The 26,200-nt window shown below is 43.0% G+C and overlaps 1 protein-coding gene across 1 annotated transcript in view; it reads left to right on the plus strand.

Annotated features, from left to right (window-relative positions):
- Positions 1–26,200, plus strand: part of LOC147716885 (uncharacterized) — a 2,312,058-nt gene that overhangs the window by 558,491 nt on the left and 1,727,367 nt on the right. The window lies entirely within an intron of this gene.

The following is a 26,200-nucleotide window of genomic DNA, read 5'->3' on the forward strand; positions in this document are numbered from 1 at the left end:
TTAATACTTCCCTCAGGTTCAACAAGAAAGTTAAGAGAATGTGAGATGAAAAAAGAAACAATTATGTTGCAATGTGTTTGTCCAGCCCTCTCCAAAATTTCAACAGAATGGAACAGATCAATTTACAAAACAAATTTATAGGGCTTGGACCCCTTGTATCTATGTTGGGTTGGGGTGACACTGTGTCTTTTATTTAAAAAAAAAAAGAAGAAGACAAAACTGGTGATACTAGTTCTCCCCTTCCTATAACTACATAAAAGCATTTTAAGATAGAGTACCAGGAACAAAATGACCAAGCATGTAGAAATTGGTCCTATGGGGCCAGGGGAAACAGTCTGGGGAGACGGGCAGAGAACAAAGTGCATTGAGCTCTGTCTGGATTTTTTGAAAGGGAGGGCCAGTCCTCTAAAAGACCTCAGCATAACCTTCTTCTGTGTTTTTATCCATGGGCAGTGGTCCTACATGGGGCCCCCTCCCCAGATTTTCTTTTGGCCCAAGGGGCTCCATCACCTGGGAAGCAGAGAACAGGGAGGCAGTGGGGTGCTCCAGCCTCTTACAATACCCAGTACTGGGAGAGTGATGATTAAATATTCAAGCCCAGGGCCCCTTGCGAGGGCTTACAAATGTGCCTGTTGGCCTTGTGATGCCCCAGGACTGGCATGGAGGCACTGAAATTTTTTCTCGACTTTTGGAGGCTCCTGCAGCTAATGCAGCAGCCGTTAGGGGAGATTTACCAAAAGATAGCCCTAAGTCTCCAATGGATTGAATTCCTGAGCTCAGGAGTGTCTTTCCATAGTTTTAAATAGTTGTAGAGATGAAGATTGTGCTTGTTATCTCTAGTGCACGGCGTACCCCTATTGGATGGTCCTAAAGCTGCAGAAGCATCATTGTAAAAGTAAAAGAGAGAATCTGGAACCCATAGTATGCAATCCAGTTCTTTATTGACTATGTTAATGGTTGTCAGTTCAAGGTTTTACCGCCTAGTGAACACAACTAAATGTTGGTATTATCCCCATTGACTTTTATGTTACACCATGTATTGACTATTGAAACTGTCCTCATTGATTTAAGTGGTGTTGCAATACCCTCTGATTTTACTGATGTGGTGACACCCTGCGAAAGCCAATAGGCCTTTCAGTATAGAATTGCATCCAGTATAGGTGGGGCTACTATGGTTCTCCGATATCATTCATAGATTCTCAAGCTTAAATAAGTCCCCATCGTCGAAGTGGGAGTTGCACAGTACCATAGAATGCAGTAGTCTAAGACCTACATAGAAGTCAATGTTAAAAGACATTCTCTTTAACACCTTGATTGCTGTGACTTTTCCCCTCCTGTGCTGAACTTTATGAATACTATAGTTTCATGACGAGCTCAGCTCGTCATAAGCATAGCTCAACCGTGCCTCATGACGAGCTGAGCTCGTCATGAGCATCAAAGGGGTTATTAGTGGTAGAATTACTTTATTGCTTGATCAATAAAAATCATTACAATGATGGACATGCAACAATAAAAACATATATGAGTCCGTAACTAAGATTTCTGATGGATACAACTGCCTGTGGATTCCTCACCTTCTGAGGGATACCATGCGTCATCATTCCACGGAAATTCTTTGCTTAGCTCACACACGTCGACGAGGATGTCATAATAGCACAGATCCGCTCGCGACTCCGTATGACGTCAGCGGAGCCATAAGAAGACCTTGTCGGCATGCTGACGTCAGTTCCCTTTTTCCCGTGCCGTCGACACGTAATGTTTTTTTTTCTGGGCCTCTCCATTTTATTGTGATTACTTTGTTTCTCTCTCTTCTTCGTGTTGCAGTGAAATGTCTAATTCGAAGAAGTCAGGTTTCATGCCCTGCAGGGAATGTGGGGTCCATATGTCGATTGCGGGCTCCCATAAACACTGTCTTTGGTGTCTGTCTTCTGACCACAACTTTGAAGGGTGTTCGTGCTGTCGGACGATTAACCTGAAGGCGCTGAAAGAACATGAAGCCAAACTCTTAATGGTGCGGGCAAAAAATGAGAAGGTAGTTGTAAAAATTAAAAGTCGTCGACTTTGCACACTTCGAAATCGAAGAACCATAAGAAGTCAAAGAGAAGACATGGATTACAACGTCATTCTTCGAAGGGCAGGGCTTCAAGGTCGGCTTTTCTCGTGCAGCGGCGTAGCGAAAAAGACTTTGTCTCTCCGTCTCCTTCTCCGCAGGCAACTCCAGACTACTCTCCAGTTCTAAGGGATTTGCCGGCGCCCAGGGATTCCCCGGCGCCTAGAGGCTCACCGGTGCCCAGTAATTCTCTGGCTCCTAGGGAGCCTTCCCCTGTTCCTGAGGCTACACCTGTACGGGCACTGATGTCTGCGGCTCCGCAGCCTCAGCCCCCTGTACCGCCTCGGATGGATCCAGACCAGGGGATTTCGGATCCTTATCCTCCTTTCCCAGGGCCAGGTTCAGATCCTTTGCATTTTCTGAACGCGATGTTTGGCATGTTTTCAAGGGCTTCCTACCTTACCGGTGTGCCTTCTGTCTCCGTGGGTCCACTTGCCTTTAATTTAGGCATTCCCCAGCAGTATGCCCAGGCACCTTTTGTGCATTCTATGCAAATGGCTCCATCTTGGCAGTTCCCGGCACCGAGGTTTTCAACTCCGATAACTCAATCACGGCACTGTCTAGTGTTGTCCTGGCGTCGCCCCGGATTCGATCAGCGCCGTTGCCCACTGCGGAAGGTGCTCATTCAACGCCAGCGCCATTGTTGCCGGTGCCGCAGCGGGGGCCGCCAATGCCGATCTGAAAGCAGCGTTCCAGGAGGGAGGAGCAAAGACTGTTGGAGGAGGATGAATACAGCAAGAGCAGAATGAAGGGGATATTCTCGACTCTGTAGACGAGTTTGAAGGTCTACGAGAGGCTAGTGGCCTTGATACTTCCCCAGATTTGGAGCTTTCTTCTTCACAGGATGTTGCCCCTTATCACTTGGTCATCAGAAAGGCTGCTGATTTGTTGGAACTTCAATTGCACTCAGCTGAGGTACAATTGAATATTCTGACTGAAGTGCTAAATTCCCCTTCCTCTTCTAATGAACCTCTGCTGCCATTCAATGAGGCATTGACAGATTATTGAAGTGTGGCAGAAACCCTTGTCTGCCCCTGCAGTTTCTAGAGCAGTGGCAAGAAGGTATATACCTGCTCCTGGTAATCCAGCTTTCCTCTCTGCCCATCCATCTCCAGAAAGCTTGGTAGTTCAGGATTTTTGTTCCAAGCAGTCTATTGGCTCCTTCCCTACCCCCCAGGGGATAGATACTCAAGAAGTTAGAGCAGTCGGCCAAGATGGTGTTTTCCTCAGCAAGCATGGCTTTGAAGTCAACAATAGTCACACGTTTGCTAGGGTTGTACATGCTCTTATGGACTCTATCAAGCAATTTGCTCCTAAACTCCCTGAAGAGGATCGTGTTCATTCTCTTGAGGCACTTTCAGATTTGCAAGCAGCAGCCCGTCAGTTAATCCAGTCAGGTCTGGACACAGCAGACTCGGTTGCCAGAGTCATGGGTTCCACGATTGCTACTAGAAGGCATGCCTGGCTTAGATCTTCAGGTTTCTTGCCGGATGTACAGGCTACTTTGCTGGATCTACCCTTTGATGGGTCAAGATTGTTTGGTAACTAGTCGGACTCTGCACTGCAGTGGTTCAAGGACAGTAGGGCTACTGAAAGATATTTGGGCCTGCAATACCAACCCAGGGGTTATGGGTACAAAAGGTATCAAGGCTTTGGGAAGGCGGCTTCCTTTCGAGGCCGTCAGCAGCAACAGCAGCAGCAGAATCCTTTGTACAGGTCGTACAGAGAAAAAGGTAGAGGCCATCTGCGGGGAACGTCTTGCCAACAGTCTTCCTCCTCCTCCCCTGTCTCCACCACCGGTACCAATGGAAAGCAGCTCTAGAACCCCCATCTTGGAGCATGGTGGTCCTGTAGGGGGTTGGGTGTCCCATTTTCTACAACATTGGAAATTGGTTACCTCACACCATTGGGTTTAAAAACTTGTGGAGAATGGGAACGCCCTACCTTCTCAAGAGTTTCCACCTCCTTACCCTCCTCGCCAAGACCAGTGTTCAGAGGATCATTTGCTGCTTCTGCAGCTGGAGGTTCTTGCCTTGCTACAGAAAGGTGCTATAGAGGTGGTACCGGAGGAGGAAAGGTGTCAGGGATGTTACTCCCGGTATTTCCTGAAATCCCAAAAAGACACCCGGCTAAAACCGATCCTGGACCTCAGGGTTTTGAATTTTTTCCTCTGACAGGAGAAGTTAAAGATGCTGACCTTAGGTCAGGTTCATCTGACACTGCAACAGGAAGACTGGATGGTGTTGATCAACTTATAGGGTGCGTATTTCCAGATCCCTATTCTAAAGTTGTATCGGAAGTATCTACGTTTTACGGTGGGGTCGCAACATTGCCAGTTTGTGGTCCTCCCATTCGGTCCCACTTTCGCACCTCGGGTCTTCACAATGGTGATGGCGGTGGTGGTAGCTCATCTCAGAAGGTCGGGATTCCTTTTTTCCCCTATCTGGACGACTGGCTGCTCAAAGCAAAGTCACCAGAGATGGTGTTGCGTCACTTGCATGCAACAGCGCGATTGTTGTTCGACTTGGGTTTCTCGATAAATGTGCCCAAATCTCACCTGGTACCCTCTTAGCGCAGCCTGCTCATAGGGGCAGTTCTGGACACTACCTTATGTTGAGCTTTCCCGCCTCCGCAGAGGATTCTGGACATTCAGTATATGATTCCTTTATTTCAAGATGGAGCAGTTGTTTCAGTCCTGAAGGTCCTTCGTCTGCTCGGTCTGTTCGCTTCCTGCATACTGATAGTCAACCATGCACGCTGGCACATAAGGGCACTCCAGTGGTGCCTCCGCAGGCAGTGGTATCAGCACAATGGAGATCTCGGGGAGAAGGTCCAAACCTCCAGAGACACTGCTGCGGAGCTGTCTTGGTGAAGTGTGCAGGACATCCATGTCTCAAGGAAAGCCCTTTCAACCTTCTCTGCCGGTGGCCACAGTGATTATAGATGCCTCCACTCTAGGGTGGGGTGCTCATCTGGGGGATCTGGAGATCAAGTAGTCTCTGCAAGCAGACCCTGGTGTGGCTAAGCAGGACAAGGTCATCTACATACAGTAGGTTGCTGACTCTGGTCCCGGCAAGTTTTGGAGGATGAGAGTTGACGTCTTCAAGTAACTGCAATAGATCTGAGATGAAAATGTTGAAAAGGAGGGGTGCCAACACACAAACTTGTTTTACTCCACGTGATGTTTAGTGCAGATGGAATCCCCAGTTTCTGCAGTTTGGACCATAGTTGTCCCCTGAGCACACGATCGAAAGCAGCCTTAAACTCGAGAAAACAGCAGTGAATTAGTATTCCTGAGGGCACTGCTTTGTCCAACAGGATCGATCTTGAAATCAAGTTTGTTACGGTTCCTGATTTTGTGACAAATCCTGTCTGATTGAAGGGTATAAGATGATTTTTGTGGCCCAAGATGACAGATCTTGAAGGAGCAATAGCGTAGTATTTAGATTCAACATCTAGAAGGGTAATCATCCTGTAATATTTGGAGTCTGATCTCTTGGCACCTGTATAGATTGGATATTGATTGCTCCACGCCAGGATTCCAGTATGAGCTGGTTGGTTCAGCAGTAACTGAATAGGGGAGCCAGATATTTGGACCAGATGTCAATATCTTGTTTATACAGGGCCTGGGGTAGACTATTTGGCCCAGGAGCTCCGTCTGAACGTCCTTTGGTTATGATTTGTGCTGTTTGGGTCGCTAGTGCTTCTAGTGTTTTAGGTGCCTGTGAGGAAATCACTTCTTGCTGGGATGGCAATTTGATGCCTATTACCAATGGCGTCCTGGTGGTCAGTTCTACAAGTTGCTCAGCTATTCCAGCTTGAATTGTAACTAGGGGGAACTGGTTAACTTAAGTTAGTTTGAGAGGCCAATGTTGAAAGTTTGGCAGGTGGACCTTCTTCCTTTTCTGGTATTTTGAAGTGGGTCATTAGAAAAGATGCCCATTCATCTTCACAACTGTTTGCACTGCTTTGCCCTCCTTGGTTATATGTTTTCCCGTTAACAAGGGACCAATGGATGCATGGACCAATTTTAGCCAGAACTGGTCAGGGCCTTTTTTCATTCTCTAGAAATATTGCTTGTCTGAATACCTTTTGGGCTTGCTTGTATGTGTTAAGTAGCAGTCAATCCCTTGGATGCCTTATTGTTTGTCTTAGTGCTGAATTACGTAGGGATTTACAGCTCTTAATTTCAACAGTTGCTATTGCTAGGGGACCTCTATTGGTTTTTCGTGGAACAATTTTTAAGCAGTTGACTGGAAAAAACTCCCATGATAGAGTGAGCGGGGTCTCATCAACACTCCTTACATCTTGCAACACTCTACATTTTGTCACTATTGTCAGTATTGTAGAGTCTGACCATTCTACCCTTTTGAGTTTCTCTGTATGGATTCCTCTTGTTGTCCGGCTTGTCAATGTGTGCTTGCTACGTGAATGTCATTGTAAACACTTGGGGTCAATGATCGCTGTCTCCGCGTGCAGCACTGGTGTAATTTTCAATCAAGGGAAGCCTTTCCTTATTACAAATGGTATAATCTAGAAAGGAGTGGGTGTGGCCATTTGTTCTTGTCCAGTTTGGAAGGCTGTCCATGGGAAAACAACCATTCAGGATTGTGAATCCCATTCAAGATTTTGTGGCACCATGTATTTGCTGAGTTTGCTGTATTTTTTCCCAGATCTGTGACCATATTACATTGTGCTCTTCAGGGAATTTTTGGAAGAGGTTTCTGTTGTAATCATCAGATATTAAACTAGCTGTTCTTCCATAGTCACTTAGTAAGTCACACAAGATCCAAATCAAGTGATCAAACTTGTAATTTTTCTCCCTGGTGCTTGGTGAAATATATACGTTAATCAGGAACAGTTGTTACATCGGCTTGGAATTTCTGATCCTTATACCGGAGATCCAATCTTCCTCGAATGTTAGTTGTCCATGTTAGCATTTATCTTGCCACCTATGTAGATTGAAAGACCACCGCTAGATCTGTTAAACTTGTGCAATCTGAGGGCAGCGGACCTGTATTCCAAATATTCTTCTATTGGTAGGCTGACCTCGGACCATGTTTCCTGCAATAGTATGATCTCATGGTATTTTAAAAACGTTATCACATCTGGTGCCTGGAATTTCGTGGTAAGACCACTGATATTCCACGAACACTCTGAGAGACCAGGTTGAACGATAATTCAATCATGGTTTCCCCCGGCCAGGGCCCTTGGCAACCAAGCCCAATCAGCCTTCATGGTTTTAGGCACCTCTATTTCCAGTTGACGAATTCTTGCAGGAGCTCGACTTTGAGTAGATTTTAGTATTGAAACTAGTGTGATTCCAATATTATCAGAAGCGGCCAGAGATTTTGCAAGTACCGACGGGTACCGTGGTCCCGTTTGAGGAACTATTTTGATGCCCCATTTGTTAAATTGGTCATAGCATGATATTACCTGCTCTGTAGTTGCTACTGATGCAAAAGTGATTAACGTTGGTTCAATAGATTGTTTACCTTTGATGGGTTTGAATTCAATAGATGTTACCTCACTAGATTCAGTATGACACAGTTCAGGAATGGATTTCAACAGTTTGAGGACGTTCCCTATGTTCAAGATGTTGTGTGGTCCCTGAGTGAAATATTCCATTATGAATAACAGTTCGACTTTTACATTTGGATTGTTGTAGTCAAATCCTGGGTGATATGGTTGCTCTTGTCCTTTGTCTTGGATAGATCGCTTCTCCTTTGATTGAAAGTTAATCGTCGCACGCATTCCGCTAGTTCGCCTTGGAGGTGATAAGACACTTTGTTAGAAGTGTATTTACCCATGTTTGCCAAGCCCACATATTGTATGCATATGTAGGGGTTGTTGTGGCTTCTAATCCAGTCACTAAAGAGTGTGATGATGGTTTTGGCTCGGAACCTTTTCTTACTCGACTGAAATAGAAGGTTGAGATTTTTTCACTGGAACCTCCCTCCTATGCGTTGGTGAATGCCTATACTCTTTATGGTGGGAAAATACCAGCGGTTGGTTACATGTCGGCCCAGATAATGCGTTTGGAGGATTGTTGTGACAGAAAAGAGCTGCTGTCGATGCTTGTGGTACTAATCGAGCCAGATCATGTGTTTCTTTTTTTATTGAGGGGGGGGGGGGGTGCATCACTGATTATTATGTTTTTCTGCAGTCTTTTTTCCCTTTTGCTCAGATGTTGTTTTTCAGAAGATTTGAACGTTATTCCAGCCCTTGAGCCGGCATCCTTGATATCCGAAGTTGGCGTTGTCTTTGGCGCAGACTGTGGTTCTATTTTTGACCGGGTTTGGTTCTTGTTATCCGGTTTGACTTGTTGGAAGGTTCTGTACACTTCCAGATGGCAATCTTAAAGGGCTCGAGCACTCTACCCCAGTAAATTCTAGGTTAAGATTAGCCACTCAGACAGGAGGCACGTTTTATTACCTGCTACCTGTTCCTCAATCCAAATAAGGAACAAGGCTCTTCGCCAATCACAATCTCAAGCAATGATTCTCCCATAGACCAGAGGTTACCCTGCAATAGGAAATCAATCCTCACATCGTGTTGTGGCTTAGCATGGCTGCTCCACCTTTCTCTTGCCAGTGGCCACAACCATATATTTCTCACCCCTTGTGCAGCCCTTTACCTTATCTTGTGGGTTCAGCGTTCCACCCTCCCCGTTTGTGACAAGTTTACCTCCAGCCGCAGCATAGAGTAACACATGTGGGTATCCTGGTTGGTGCGAGGATATATCCTGGTTACGAACCTCCAATGCCTGAGTTATTTTGTTCCACTGATACACAATGAATCTGGGTTGCAGCTTGCACACAGGGCATGCCCCGCCTCTCTTGGCTGTTTTGAAAACGCTGTTTTGAAGATACAATTGAGCCACCTAAGGTCTGAGAATGATCCTTCTGTGGGCCTCTGTGACTTGAGCAGGGTTAAGAGCCGATGTTAAGAGGACTAAAGGGGGGAGGTGGATGGGCAGAATTTAATCTAGTGGGCAGCAGCCAGGCTCCACTGTGCCTCTCACTGCCTCTTCCCTACTTTAGATCCCACCCCACCCAGTGTTGTAACAAGAGAGAGGAGGGGGGTTGAAGGGTGGGGCAGCAGGTTGTAATGCTGATAAAGAACCTGTGTATGTGGGCTGGAGGGATGGGGCTAGCAGACTGCGGGCAGCCACACTGACTTGCAAGCCACACTGGCCTAACACCGTCTGCTTCTGCGAGGGCAGGTGGTGCTGCAGCTCTAAGCTCGGAACCGCCGCCCGCGCCTCAACGCCTTGCCATTTAGCGTGCAGCGAAATGGAGTGAGGGGAGGCAGCAGGAAGAAGCAGTGTGGGGCGAAATCCCGGTGCTCCCCATGGCATGGCTGGCCGTGTTCCTGATAATCCCTGAGGGGTAGCAAACACGGGCTGGTGACGAGCACTGCACCCGCTCCGTCAGCTCCCCTCAACTACATCGGCTTGTCACTTCATCACTTCTGGTACTTTAATAGCTTATTAACATTAATTTAAAAGCCCTAAAGTTCAGCCAATAAGGCGACAGCTCCCTTTAGAACCCTCACCATAGATGCTCCAGTCTCTCAGATTTTCTATTGCACATCGTGTGATGGGGTCTCCCTGAGCTCTGCCCAGTTTTTTAGAGTTTGGTCTACATTGAAGGAGAGTTCTTTTCAGGTTAGATATATATTTACCTGTATCATACCTTTCCTTTATCTTACCTTTAGCATATTCAGACTACGTAACTATGTTAGAGCTACCTATGTGGCCATTTGGGACTCTTAGAAAAGATTCCAAGTTTCTGAAACAACTGATCCTCCACTGCAACCACCATAACCCATCCAATCTCCACAGATCCAGACACTAGTTACTTATGTACCACTTACATTACCAGCACCAGTGACCCCTTTACCTACAGTGGAAAGTACATTGGCTGCCCTATCAGCAGACAATCCACCTTCCTCAGTTGAGGATACAGAAGGTGGGAAGATCAGAGAATCTTCTTCAGTACCCAGCAAGTGGGATGACTATCTGATCCCAACCCCATCCCCACCTGTAACACCATCTGTTGACTCGCCGCTAGACAACCTCATGGAGAGATCAGCAAAAAGATTAAAGCTTCCCCTAACAACTAAGCAATCTGATTACTTCCTCTATGACTTTAAGGAACCCATGAAAAAATCAATCAGGGCCATCACTATTGTAGACTTTATTTGCGAAACAGGTATCAAGATAATGTGGATCCAACTACAGTGTCAGAAGTACTCCCTGTACTGGATAAAAAATATGAAGAACTGGACGATTCACCAACATCTTTGATTGGTTATTCCAAGCCAGATTCTGTCATCATGCAAGTGGCTCAGAGACGCTCAAATAATCTATCAACCCCTATCACAACACCACCAGATAGGGATGGGCATAGACTGTGTAACATTGTAAAATGCTTTTCCACCCTGGCTGCCTCCACAGTCAGAGCGGCCAACTCCCTTGGGATATTGGGACGTTATGACAGGCAAATATGGTCTGATATCGCTCTCTACCTTGACCTCTTACCGGGGAGCAGTGACCTTTCAACAATTCCGGTTACCCCCCACAATTCACAAAAACTGCTTGGAGGATGTATCTCCAATTAACCTCATTAACGGATAGCTGGGTTCTAGATGTCATTGCTCGAGGACACACACTAGAGTTCATCACCAACTGCCTAATGTTTACCCAAAAGGGGCACTGCCTCATCTAAAACAACTTCTGCTAGAAATATAAACTTTGCTAAAAAGGGAGCAATGGCATAGGTCCCAAAGACTGAGAAGGTAATCGTTTTCTGCTCCAGTTTGTTCCTGATCAGAAACAAGGCAGGAGATGGGCACCCTATCTTGGACCTTCAGAAGCTCAACCAATATTTGAGAAACAAATCCTTTCATATGGTCATCTGAAAGATATTTTGCTTCCCCTCAATCATGGGTATCACATGGCAACTTAAGATCTTCAACATGCATACTTCCATGTCCCAATTCACCCACTACCAATTCAAGGTCCTTCTTTTTGGACTAAAATGGGCTCACTGCATCTTCTCCAAATCCATGGTTCCAGTGCCAGCTCATTTTAGACAAAAAGGAGTTCTAGTATTCCGATACCTGGACAACTGGTTAATAAAGGCTGTCACAGCATGTGACAACAGATACATCAGCTTGCCTCACACTATTCAAAAAGCTGGGTCTCACAAATACAAATACTATCTCACACGGACAACAACGCTGACTTTCCTAGGAGCGTTTCCAGATATGAACCAGGACAAGGCATTCACTTCACAAGAAAGGTAATTGAGGATTCCGCAACTGGCTCAGCGGCTAAGCAAAAGAAAGTCAGTTTCAGTTTGACTGTACACATTATTCATTAGAATGTTATCCTCTTTAGTTTCATAAATTCCCATGGTCGCCTTCACATGCAACCATTGCAGGAGGAGATAGACAAAAATAGGTGCAAGTCAAAGGGTCATTCAACAATATCATTTGGATTGCCCCAACCATGATAACATCCATGCAATGGTGGGCTCAAAGTGGAAACATAGCGAAGAGTGTAACATTCCTCACACTCATCTCAGATTTTTTAATATCAAAAGATGCGTCCTTCGTGGGATGGGGAGCTCATCTTGATAAGGATATGACAGTGGGAGGTGGAACAAGCTTCAACAGAATATGCACATAAATTTGCTGGAACTCAAAGCCATAGAACTGGCCCTAATCTTTTTCCTTCAGAGAATAGCAAGATAACCAACAACCATACCACCAGCATTCATTACATAAACAAACAGGGAGGAACAAGGTTATCAGCTCTGTCACACCAAGTGCACAAAATCTGAAAATGGGCACTGCACAACCAAATAACACCAAAGGCCGAACATGTGCCTGGAGCAACTAATGTCTTAGTGGACATGTTAATTAGAACCACTACCAGCTGCCACGAGTGAGAACTCATTCAGCAGATTCTAGAAGGCATCCTCCATCACTGGAGAAAACCCAAACTAGATGCGTTAGCGACCAAGGACAACTTAAAATGCCAGTACTGCGTAAGCTGGCACCAAAAAGATGGGTAGTGAGGGAATGCTTTGTCGATCCAATGGTTTTCCCCTGATCCCATTAAGCCAGAGGATCCTCAGAAAACTCATAAGGGAACCCTGCTGAATGATCCCGATTGATCACAGATGGCCCAGAACGTTCTGGTTCACAAAACTCCTCCTCCTTTCAGAACATGCGCCAATTCAGCTGAAGCCCATACCAATGTTGCTGACAAACAACGGCCAGGAACAACATCTAAATCCGATCTCACTACACTTGTCGGCCTGACTTCTGAATTCAATGAATTCACAACATTGCATATTCTGGGAAATTGCAGGGAGATCCTTGCAAAGGCCAGGGCCTAGACCACAAATAAAACAAACACGCTAAAGTGGAAGCATTTCTGTTTGTGGAGTCAGGAAACGTGTTCATCTAATCTCATCTTTCCCTAAACAAATTTTCCCGTATGTTCTTCAATTGGCAGAATCTGGCCTATCTCACTCATCCATTAAAGTGCATTCTCTTCCATCCATTTACGCCTCTTGCATCGATCTCAATGGACCACTTAACACCACAACATCCACAAGCATTCTTAGAGATACAATGCATGCTGTAAAACAGCTGGACAGGAACCTCTCTATCCAAATCAAGCATACCTCATACACATCTATCTGGCACAACCACTAATAAAAATTGATGGTAAAATTGATTGGTACTCCTCGTCATCCAGCAGTATTCTATAAATCAAAAATGTGATTGACAGAGCCAACGCTATCCCGTTCTTCCTACTTCAAGTGCATCAGGTATACAAAGAATTCTATAACTTCCTAAAACTCAAAGTAGCCATCAATCGCAACCAACGTTTCCAAAACCCTCAACACCCAAGTATTCTTATTCACCTCACTTTGTGCAGTTATCTAGCAGGCAATAGAATTGTTTCCCAAGAATAAGAAATGTTTCTCTAGAGTCGCGGAAAAAATAGATAGTTATTTCACTCAGTCAATCGTGCATGCTTCGTTTCACCAGAGGTGCAGAGAAATAGAGAGACGGGTGTTTTCAATAAAAAGGTATTTATTGAACAGTCTTCTTTCTCATGTAGAGGAAATGAACTGCTACAATCGTAATACTGGTTAAAAAGTACAATGCGTACAGTATGAAGAGTATTATAAAATAATACTGTAAAAGCATGGTATGGTTTCTAAGCCATGAAATACATAGAATACATACATTAATAAATAAAGACTAAAAGTACTCAACTGGTGCTTCTAAAATACACCTACCACAGTGTACCTAACCTAGGTCTAATACAAGGGAAGAAGTAAGTGAGGTGTAGCTTAGTTTCAGTATTGTTTACCAAGAATCTATCCAAGATTTCTCTAAGGGTTTAATCAGCTCCGTACCTTGGTTTTAGAATGAAGGAGGTCTGGTATCTCTCTCTCAGGACTCGATTTCCCTACAACCTGCAATGGTAGCTTGGAAACACTGGAGCTGGATTTCTCGGCAAGAGAAAAGACAGCGTCTCTCTCAGTGCGTCTTCTGGAGGGTCGGCTTCCTTCGGCACTTACTGCGGCAAGCTGTGTCGTGTAAGTAGATAGTCGAACTGCTCCAAACCACTGTGTGTTTGCCTGGGCAAGTGTGGGCATATTTATACCTTGAAGGTGCCGAGTTTGACGTAAGGTTGGACATAATAACGTCATCAAAGACTCAGGGGCATATTACCAACAAGTAGCAATATTTATCGCTAAATAGGCTTAGCGACAATTTTTTTATTGCTGCCTATCGCTGGATATGTTAGCGGAGAAAACATGCTATTAGCAACGTTTTTCTCCTTTGTGCTAAAATATCCAGGGATAGTGGCGAAATGCGTGAATATTGCTGAGAATACAGCGATATTCACGCATTAGCGACGAAATGCTCTTAGCCATGTTATCCACCTCCCATTGGATAACATGGCTAAGAACTGGTCTGGGCAGGTGTTAGTATTTGGAGATATTCGCGCTTAGCGCAAATATTTCCAACGCCTGCCTTGCTAATAGGCGATAGCGACGTTAGTGACTGCTTTCAGTCACTAACTGGTTGGGTACGCCCACTTTGCATGTCATTAGCGATAAACATCGCTGACATGCAAAGCGGGCCCCAAACCGCTCGCTAATAAGGCGATAGAATTATCGCCGCTTAGCAGCCGAAAATGGCCGCTAAATCGGCGATAATTGCCTATCGCCCCCCTTGGTAATATGCCCCTCAGTTCTTTGAAAACTCCATGAGTTCTTGGACAAATCAATATTCAAGCAAGGGGATGTCCCTGACTGCTGAAGGCGGGTTTTTCGAAGAAATCGTTGTGGATTTTCGGATTTTCTGAACTAGTGGAAGTAGCCATGCTGTATTTGGACTGCATAGGCTAAGTCTAAATCTGGTTATGATTTCTATGCCTAGATAAGGTTAGGGTGATTTATACCTATATATTGGCCTGAACCGGGAAAATTACGCTAGGGTCCTAAATTCATATACAACACCCACTCCACTTTATTATGTTTAACATCGCTAAGTTATAAGCACTAAAACATATCTAAAGCATGTGTTTACAATCCCACCCAAAATACACAAAATGCATTTGAAAAGGTTGCACATGAAAAAATGAGCATTTGTACAGTACGCATTTAAAAGCCACAGGCGTCATTTAAAACATGAATTATGATGTTGGCAAAGCTAACTGAATGAATCATGTAATGACATTTATGAAATAGCTCTAAGTTACAGAATAAAAGGTCGAGACCATCCCATAGCAGAAATAATATACTGTTTTGGCTGTTGCAGCAAGAAAATTAACCCATTGTATCCATCTCCAATGTAAAGCCTTAGCATTTGGAATGCTCGCTTTTGTTACTGCCTCTAAAGCAGTCACAGGTGTAACGATCATTATGCGTTTACCCTGTGCAAGAGCTCTTTATTTTGCTATTGCAGTTTGAACCGCTGTCAGAATCTTTTCTGTAGAAGTGAATTTCATTACAGCTTGCGTGTACAAGTGTGATTTGTATGCTATTGGTACCTTTTCACCTTCATTAAAGGTTAGGTATGTGAACCCGGATCACCCTGGGATGATTTGAATCACAAGGTTGCGCACGTTGTCGCGTGTCTGTAACTGTGTTTTTGCTAACATGTCTGTTTGCACTGAATGTAAAATTTCTGTGTGTTTTTTGAGTCCAATCAGTTGTTTTAATATCAGGTTTTATTAGTTCGTAGAGAGGTTTAACCCTTTCTGCGTAATTTAGAACATAAGTTCTTCCAAAAGTCAGGAAACCTAGAATTGACTGTAAGTTTTTCAGCGTTTTTGGAGGTTGGAACAGCGCACATTTCTCTAGAAAGTTGGCTGCCAGGCTTGTGCCTTCACTTGATAATTTGTAGCCTAAGAATAGGACGTTCAGTTGGGCAATTTGTGATTTCTTAAAATTGAATTTGTACCCTTCCGAAGCAAACCCAAGTATTATGGTGTTCACTCTTTTCAAGTGCATTCCAAATCATAGTCTGTAAGATAGATGTCATCGACATAAAATAATACCTCATCATCATACGTTTTTAGTAACTCTGTTACTCTGGCTGAAAATAATCCTGGACTATTCTTTAATCCCTGGGGGAGACGGCAAAATTGTCGCTGTGTCCCCATGATGGAGAAAGCGGTCAAGTACCTACTTTCTAGTGCAATGTTTTGACAGAAGAAACCGTTAGAAATATCTAATGTGGTTTTATATTTTTTCCGCACAATGTTATTCATCAGTGCTGCACTGTGTGCATTTTGTACTGCAAAAGTTTTACAACAAGAGTTTAAGTGTCTGTAGTCCAAAACTAGACTATATGTATTGTCTGGCTTGGAGACAAGAAACAAAGAATTGTTCATAGATGAGGTGCATGTTTCGATCACCCCTTGGTATTCAAGTTGATTTAAGATCTCCCTGACCTGTTTTTTAGCTTCTTGCTTAACTGGATACTGCCTCTGTGCAGTAGGTTGATTTTTTAACTGGATTTTATGATGAGGAGAGTCCTCATCCCATCCTACGTGATTTTTGTATAATGCTGGAGCCTGGGCTACAGCCCATTTTCTGGCATAGGTGTATTTTTTATGAATTGGGATGTGATTAGAGAAGGCTGGCATAATTATCTCTTCACCATGTTGGCACTCCCTGACAAATTCAGGTGGCCAGTCTTATTCAGCTAGAAGAATGTCATAACCCTTAGATAGCTTCTCTTAAAAGAGTGCTTTTATTTTTCTAGTTATGTCCCCTCCATCCGGAGTGTTACTCCATATAACGTATGTGGTACACTAACCCTGGTGTCAGCAGTTTCAACTTGAATGCATTCATTCAAGTCCAGTGTCTCCAGATAATCCTTCAGGATCTTGCGAGCTATGGTCACTTCTGCTGCGCTCTCTAGCATTGTCTGAGCCTACTCCCCGTTCTTGAGTTGTGTCCTCAAGATCCTCGGCATGTCTGAACTTTACACTTGCTACCTTCTCCTTGGTGAATTGAGTTTTCTTATTTTTTGGAACGTGCTGTTCGTCTTTGGAGTTCAAGCGTTCTTCCTTTTGTTCTGATCGTCCTCTTCTTTCGGATTTCTGCGAGGTAGTCTGAAAGGTACGAGAGGAAGGTGTATCAGTATCTTGATATCTATCAGGTTTTCTCAAATTACCCCTGTTTCTGAGGTTATACCTCTTTTCAGAGGGCTCCTGTTAAGAAGACCTTCCTCTGGACTGAGACACTTCTCTTTAGGAAGTGTCTGTTTAGTGTTTTCCCACTTCTTTTTAGGAGTTGTGAGATTATTTTTAATAAAAACCTTTTCAGGATTTTCAGTTAGTTGGGGTTTTACTGGTTTCCCACCCAAACTATCTCTACCTAGTTCTTCATAGGATTTCTCAATAATTCTTGCAAGTTCATATAGTTGCTCTGTTATATCAGTTTCTTTTAGTGTTTGGCGGATTGCCACAGCTGCTGCTTCACCTTTGATGTTAGCTAATAGTATAGCCGAGACCTGTTTGAAATCTTTTAGTAACGTCATATCAAGATTTAAGGCCAGTTCTGGTCCGTATTTATTTTGAATCTGTCTTAGGACGTCTGGTATTACCGCCATAGATGGAAGACCATGTGTTTTTGAGTAGATTGAAGCAAAGACTGTACCCCAAGTGTTGCAGTCCTCTACGTGTGGTGCAATCCCCATTGGTAAACAGATTTTTAAAATTCTGTGTTTCTCATGAGGTGTACTATCAGGGAATACTGCCTCAATTTGACTCATTTTTTGAGCTAACCAGAACGGAATGTGTTCCCTTTTTGAGGGCAATTTACCAATGACTGATTGTATAGTCTGTGGTGTAATTTTGTTTGTGTTCCCCTGGTGAGGGGTGTTCTGTTGAATCCTTACAGCAGGTTGGACTGTTAAAGTTTGCATTACATATTGACACATATTGAACCAACTGTCCATGTATTTTAATTAGCTGTTTTAGCTGAGCTAACAGTTCTGGACCTGTGGTGTTTAGCTGGCTAGTACCGGCCATGTTGCTCCTGGTCTACCTAGTGATCCGCGCCTGGTAATGTGATTTTGATGTTGTAGGGCTCCTTTAAACCAGAGCTGATGCTCTTGGTAAGTTAGTGGAATTTCAACGTCCTTGAAAGGAAAGTATTCCGCTGGATGTTCCTCTATCTTATAGAAGTGGAACTCATGTGTTGTTGGATTTGCTTGTGGAAAGATAATCCATGAATAGAATACCTCTGTCTGCCGATATTCATGTGCCTCTATAACAAATATTACTTTACTACCTCTTGATGATACTCCATTTTCTATAAGTTTTATAGCTATAGTTTTCCTTAAGTTTTCCGGGATGATTATAGCATCATCGTCGTCTTCATTAAACCCTGTAACGTTTAAACCCGGTTGGTTTGCATTTACTGCAGCTCCACCGGTTGTGTTGTTGTCGCCGTTCACCGACATTGTTTAATGAAAGTCTGCAGAGCAAGTTTCAAGGAAACAAAGATTAGGTGCACAATATTTTGGAACACTGTATCCTTCAACGTTGAACAAACCAAACACTAATACATAGGATTTTCGTCCCACTCAGTTATGGCGGACATTATATCCTTTTACCCACTCCAGATGTCTATTGGAGTATTATACGGGAAAAAGGGGGTCTGTGTGAAAAACACGACTGATTTACTATAGTATCTAGCATTAAATTAGTGCCTTACCAAACGTTGGGCGCCATGTAGTGTAGGTTCTATATTCCCAATAGGCTCTGCGCATTTGAATAGTATATACTATAGATTTGATGTAGGACTGAGGTCGACTAGGTCTCTATCGAATATATTAGACTTAATTGTGAGTGCCAGCTAGCTCAGAAGTCACTAGAAACTTTCTCGAATAAACAAGAAGGGATTAGTTTCTGACAACCACATAAACATGACAACTTTGTTTCCCAAGAATAAGAAATGTATCTCTAGAGTCGCGGAAACAATAGATAGTTATTTCACTCAGTCATTCGTGCATGCTTCGGTTCACCAGAGGTGCAGAGAAATGTAGAGACGGGCGTTTTCAATAAAAAGGTATTTATTGAACAGTCTTCTTTCTCATGCAGAGAAAATGAACTGCTATAATCGTAATACTGGTTGCAAAGTACAAAGCGTACAGTATGAAGAGTATTATAAAATAATACTGTAAAAGCATGGTATGGTTTCTAAGCCATGAAATACATAGAATACATACATTAATAAATAATGAGTAAAAAAACTCAACTGGTGCTCCTAAAATACGGCTACCCCGGTGTGCCTAACCTAGGTCTAGTACAAGGGAAGAAGTAAGTGAGGTGTAGCTTAGTTTCAGTATTCTTTGCCAATAATCTATCCAAGATTTCTCTATGGGTCTAATCAGCTCCGTACCTTGGTTTTATAATGAAGGAGGTCTGGTATCTCTCTCTCAGGACTCGATTTCCTAACAACCCGCAACGGTAGCTTGGAAACATTGGAGCTAGATTTCTTGGCAAGAGAAAAGACAGCGTCTCTCTCAGTGCGTCTTCGGGGGGGTCGGCTTCCTTCGGCACTTGCTGCGGCAAGCTGTGTCGTGTAGGTAGATAGTCGAACTGCTCCAAACCACTGTGTGTTTGCCTGGGCAAGTGTGGGCATATTTATACCTTGAAGGTGCCGAGTTTGACGTAAGGTTGGACATAATAACATCATCAACGACTCAGTTCTTTGAAAACTCCATGAGTTCTTGGACAAATCAATATTCAAGCAAGGGGAAGTCCCTGACTGCTGCAGGAGGGTTTTTCCAAGAAATCGTTGTGGATTTTCGTAACTAGTGGAAGTAGCCATACCGTATTTGGACTGCATAGGCTAAGTCTAAATTTGGTTATGATTTCTATGCCTATATAAGGATAGGGTGATTTATACCTGTATATGGGCATGAATCTGGAAAATTACACTAGGGTCCTAAATTCTTATACAACAGTTACTCCTCCATGAATGGTCACACTTAGTTATATTTTTGTATTTTGCTTATATTTCAAAATAAGCCAATTTTCAAACTGAATAATAAAACAGACTGGGAATCTTCGGTTCATTGGGAATAAAGGAAAGAACAGATTTAGTATTATTAGTTAAGAAAAATAGCGAAAATTTGAATTCATTCAATTTGAAGAGATTATAACATGAAATATAAATTGGTAATACTAAATTAATCACACTCAATGTCAACTGTTATCTGAGACATAATGCGATTCAAATTATCCTTGTTAAACCTGCAGTAACTTGATGTATAATTAATTTTTAATATTTGTTTATTACATGTTTTCTGGGGTCCAAACTGAAAAGCAAGTCTGGCTTGTAAAAACATATCAAGGTGGCTTTGAAATTCCCAGATCTTAGGAATTAAAACAGATCAGTGACCTTGCTTAATGGTAGACATTGGTACCTCCCACATATTTACTAATTTGGCTTTTCGGTTTAAATCTGTCAATTAGAGTAATTGTATAATGACACAGCATATAAATATGACCATGATGATCAGTATATTCCGATATAGACGAGAAGCAATAATTCCAATCAGCTGTCTAAGTGAAGAAAAGACAGTGTAAAAATGTATCTGTAATCATTTTAAATTTGCCTTTACAATTTCTTAATAAGCAGGTATAACTTTGGGTGTAAAGAATAGGACCAGTGAGATATAATGACAGCAGAGAGACAACAATGAATATGCGATATTATAATAAGAAAGCAAGCACCCCATTTTCATTCCCAGGGAAGCGTTCTCCAGGCCCACAATACAGAGTGCGACAGGATCTCCTGCCCCGCTGATAAACAAGTCACAGTCGCTGATTCTGGATCTTATTGTCAGACGAGGTCTTCCTCAGGATCTGTCGAGTTGATATAAGGGCCCACCTCTCGATACCTCCAATTCTGATTGTAGTAAATACACAGACTATTGAAGTGATCAAGCGGGGGGAAAAGGGTGTTGGGAAAGGAACAGCAGGGAAGGAGATCTGAAAAGGAAAAGTTAGTCAGGGGTGTTGGGTAGGGAACAGCAGGGAAGGAGATCTGAAAAGGAAAGGTTAGTGCTGCAAGTCTATACCAATATTCTAAGAACTCTGCAACTACTTAAAGAAATAAAATTTCACCTCACAATAAAAGACTTTTGCCTTTAACCTGGGTTTAACTCCAAATCAACATATATATAAGATTATTCCTTTAAATTGAGCATTAAAAGAAAACACATTTGGATCCCAAATTCAGCACAGACGTAATGACACCTTTCTTGTAAATAACCGCTTTACAATGACAGTCAAAAATGTCTCTTTGCCTAGTAAAATATAAACTTTTACATGGATAACCTCTGATAGGGTAGATATGCAGTTTTACATAAATAATCTCAAGTTCTAAACCTTCACTTGAATATCCTTTCTTTTACAAAATAATTCTTTCTCTTGTAATTTCAATTCGTACTGCGACTGTTATGAATTGCGACCAAAGAAACCATAAGAAGAAGACCCAACAAGATAGAGCCTAAGCTCTCAGTGAATTATTTCACAATAAACAAAGAATGTGTAATTTGCGCAGATAAAAAGACTCAAAAACACATTTTAAACAAGTTCACTATGATGTGCTTTAAATGTTGGCCCAGAAAATAGCTTAAAAGGTCCTACCTGTAGAGTACGACCTACTCTACTGAGACACAGGGCGTGGCCGAAGAAACCTAGGCTTCGGAGATCCAACTTACTGGTACAGCCAAGGATTCCCAAATACTTCCACAGCAGGTTGCGCCTTCCCAAAGGACCTTCAGCAGGAATGCCAACCACTTACTGAAGTAAAGGCCAAGAAAATGCTTCCTAAACTCTGATCTCCACTCAGAGCAACTGGAGGACGCTGCTACACCTTCAAGATCCTAAGAATAGTGAGCAAAGAGGTCTGGGCGTGGTCGCGCACGTTAACGTGGCTACGCCCGATGTTAAAAGCGACCGCTTGCCGTTTCTCACGCATTTCGCGTGAGGTTTCCAATGCCGCTTGCCAAACCTCACGCATCTCGCGTGAGGTCGCCAATCCTCACGCATTTCGCGTGAGACAGTCAAATCTCATGCATTAGGCGGACTAGGGGGTATGAAGAGCACGTTTCAAGACATTCAAAGTACATTTCACTTCACATCAACATATACTTCTTTGGGTTGTGCAAATGAACCACCAACGCCCCCTGGAGGGAAAACTATGAACCTTCCCACACAAATACCTCAAGCATGGTTCATGACGTGGGGCGGGCCCTAGACCGCAAGCAGCCCTAATATTCCTGACAGTACCTCCCCCTCCCAAGAGCGGTCTAGGGCCCGGCTTAGAAGGATGAAGGAGGTGGAATCTGCGTAACAACCGAGGGGCATGAACATGTTCTGCCGGTTCCCAAGAATCATTCTCAGAACCGTAACCTTTCCAAGAAACCAGATACCATAGTTTCATGCCCCTGCGTTTAGAATCCAATATTTTTTGCACCTCCTATTCCCAATTGCCCTGAATCAGGATCAGTGCAGGTTTGGGAGTTACACCTTGTCTAGCTGGTTTTAACAATGACGTATGAAATACAGGATGAATCCGCAAGTTCTTGGGAAGTTGTAGTTTGTATGTCACTGGATTAACTTGACGGATTACTGAATATGGACCAATGAATTTGGGACGAAACATGTTTTTGTGTTTAAATTGTAAGTTCTTAGTGGATAACCACACCTTATCCCCAGAAGAATACACTGGTCCTGCTCGATGACGCTTATCATATTGCTGCTTGTATTTCTCTTTACTTTGTAATAGCCTTTTGTGAATTTTCTGATGAATGCTCTGCTTAAATTGTACTGTCTCTTGAACTGCGGGTGCATTGGTCTCTTCTTTGGGCAGATTTAGAGGAATTGTCTTTGGTATATAGCCATATAGGGCCTCAAAAAGAGAGGATCCTGTAGATGAATGAGGTGATGAGTTATAGGCTATCTCAGCAAACCATAGCAAATCCAACCAAGACTCTTTGGAATCTGTTACATAGCATCGCAGATATTGCTTCAGGGTTTGATGTAAAAGTTCGGTTTGACCATCCGTTTGAGGATGATGACTGGTTGACATATTTGACGCAATCTGTAGACATTGACACCATTGTTGCCAGAACTTGGATGAAAACTGAGAACCTCGATCCGATATCAATACTGAAGGCAGTCCATGTAGTTTCACAATATTTTTTAGAAAGATTTGCGCTAACTGTCCTGCTGTAGGCAATCGTTTACAAGCTATGAAATGTGCGTACTTTGTTAAACTGTCTACAACTACCAAGATAACTGAATGTTGACTGTTTTGCGGAAGATTTGTAATGAAATCGAAGGAAATATGTTCCCAAGGTCTGGTTGGTGTGGGTAGTACTTGCAACAGACCTTTTGGTTTACTATGATCCGTTTTGAATCTTGCACAAGTTTCACAGTTTTGAGCCATTTGAGTCACATCTTTCTGCAGAGTTGGCCACCAGAATAATCTTTGTATTTTCTCTACTGTCTTCTTCGGACCCGGATGTCCTGCCATAGGATGAGAATGTAACCAACTGAAAACAGTTCTTTGTAGTTCTTCGGTTGGTAGATAGATCTGCCTTCCATGAAATGGTAGTCCCTCCTTAATAGTTTGATTCTCTTCCTTATTCTCCCATTTTTTCCATTGATTAGGAGAGAAGTTTTCATGTATTTTCTCTAGGAATTGATCAGCTGATAACAAGCAAAGTACTTTATCTGGGCTTATGATCGCTTGTGGATCTCCTTCGAACCTGTGCAAAGAAGAATCTTTCCTAGAAAGAGCATCAGCTTTCTTGTTGTCTTGACCAGGACGATAAGCTACTACGAAATCGTATTCTGCAAAGAACATCATCCATCTTAGTTGTCTGGGTGTCAACATTCTGGCTGAGCTCATAAATTGCAAATTCATATGATCCGTGTAAACAGTTACCGTGAATTTAGCTCCCATTATATAGTGTCTCCATTCTTTGAAGGCTTCTAGAATAGCAAGTAACTCTTTTTCTGCGATGATATAGTTTTGTTCGGCTGAGTTCAATTTTCGTGATATGTATGCCACCGGATGCATTTGACCAGTTTTAGGATGCCTTTGAGAAAGAATAGCTGCAATTGCCACATCTGACGCATCTGCTTCGATTATGAAAGGTTCCTTAACATCTGGGTGCATTAAAATTGGAGCTGCTGTGAACGCTTTCTTTAATTTCTGAAATACATCATTTGCCTTGGAAGACCATTCAAATTTACCCAAGAGATCCCCTTCAAAACATCTCGGGCAAACTAGTTTTCCGACGTTTGATCTGTTTTTTCTAGGATTGCCGCCTTGTTTGCACTGAAGGATTTAGTTTTTGGCTTTATCATGCAATCCTTCACGAAATGTCCTTTGCGACCACAGTAAAGACATTGTCCATTTTTGCGTCGGGTTTCTTTTTCTTCCTTGGATAATGGTTGTCTAAGAGCTCCAATCTCCATTGGCTCTGAACCGGATTCAGAGTGAGATAGTTGAGTCCGAGATCTAGGTTCATTCTTCCAATTTGGCTTCTCGCTCTTTCTTTTATCTGACCTTCTTTCAGAGAGCCGGTGATCTAGTCGTAAGGTCAGATTAATCAAATCCGAACATGCTGTTGGTTGGGGATCAATTTGTGCAAGAACATCTTTTAACTCATCCCGCAAACCCTGATAAAAAAGAGCAGCTCTCTTTTCTTCTGGCCAAGAGGTTTCGGCCACCAGTCTATTAAAATGGGACAAATAAGAAATAAGGTCTCTGTTCCCTTGTCTTAACTGCAATAATTCTCGGTCTGCAGATAAAGTTACAGTTCGCCTATCAAACACCTTTTCAAATTCCCCTACAAAACGTATCCAGTTATATAATAAAGCACTATCCTGTCTGACCAACGGAACCACCCAGGTAGCGGCATCTCCAGACAGATAGGATATAAGGAACGCAATCCTGGATTGAGGAGTAGGAAGGGCTGCAGGTCTGCAGGAAAAATGTAACTCAATTTGTGTCAAGAAGGTTTGCACCTTAGAAGGATCTCCAGTGAAACGTTCTGGGGATGCTAAAGGAATTTGCGGGGGTACAGTAACAGAGATATTAGTGGGAGCCCTAGAACCTGTATCCTGAACTTCGTCAGGAAGTGGTGTATTCTGAAGTTGAATGTTCTCCACTTTTTCAGCCAATAACGCAGTTGCATTCATGGTTTCATTTAGATCAGCTTGCATTTTTACAATTACCGCCATTAAATCATCTAAGGTGGCCATTACAGCAACTCCGACAGATCAGGAGGAAAAGAATTTGTGGGCTCACTATTCTGTCAGACGAGGTCTTCCTCAGGATCTGTCGAGTTGATATAAGGGCCCACCTCTCGATACCTCCAATTCTGATTGTAGTAAATACACAGAATATTGAAGTGATCAAGCGGGGGGAAAAGGGTGTTGGGAAAGGAACAGCAGGGAAGGAGATCTGAAAAGGAAAAGTTAGTCAGGGGTGTTGGGTAGGGAACAGCAGGGAAGGAGATCTGAAAAGGAAAGGTTAGTGCTGCAAGTCTATACCAATATTCTAAGAACTCTGCAACTACTTAAAGATCTAAAATTTCACCTCACAATAAAAGACTTTTGTCTTTAACCTGGGTTTAACTCCAAATCAACATATATATAAGATTATTCCTTTAAATTGAGCATTAAAAGAAAACACATTTGGATCCCAAATTCAGCACAGACGTAATGACACCTTTCTTGTAAATAACCGCTTTACAATGACAGTCAAAAATGTCTCTTTGCCTAGTAAAATATAAACTTTTACATGGATAACCTCTGATAGGGTAGATATGCAGTTTTACATAAATAATCTCAAGTTCTAAACCTTCACTTGAATATCCTTTCTTTAACAAAATAATTCTTTCTCTTGTAATTTCAATTCGTACTGCGACTGTTATGAATTGCGACCAAAGAAACCATAAGAAGAAGACCCAACAAGATAGAGCCTAAGCTCTCAGTGAATTATTTCACAATAAACAAAGAATGTGTAATTTGCGCAGATAAAAAGACTCAAAAACACATTTTAAACATGTTCACTATGATGTGCTTTAAATGTTGGCCCAGAAAATAGCTTAAAAGGTCCTACCTGTAGAGTACGACCTACTCTACTGAGACACAGGGCGTGGCCGAAGAAACCTAGGCCTCGGAGATCCAACTTACTGGTACAGCCAAGGATTCCCAAATACTTCCACAGCTGGTTGCGCCTTCCCAAAGGACCTTCAGCAGGAATGCCAACCACTTACTGAAGTAAAGGCCAAGAAAATGCTTCCTAAACTCTGATCTCCACTCAGAGCAACTGGAGGACGCTGCTACACCTTCAAGATCCTAAGAATAGTGAGCAAAGAGGTCTGGGCGTGGTCGCGCACGTTAACGTGGCTACGCCCGATGTTAAAAGCGACCGCTTGCCGTTTCTCACGCATTTTGCGTGAGGTTTCCAATGCCGCTTGCCAAACCTCACGCAT

The sequence above is a fragment of the Lissotriton vulgaris genome, chromosome 5 (assembly GCF_964263255.1).
Source record: "Lissotriton vulgaris chromosome 5, aLisVul1.2, whole genome shotgun sequence".
NCBI classification, from domain to species: domain Eukaryota; kingdom Metazoa; phylum Chordata; class Amphibia; order Caudata; family Salamandridae; genus Lissotriton; species Lissotriton vulgaris.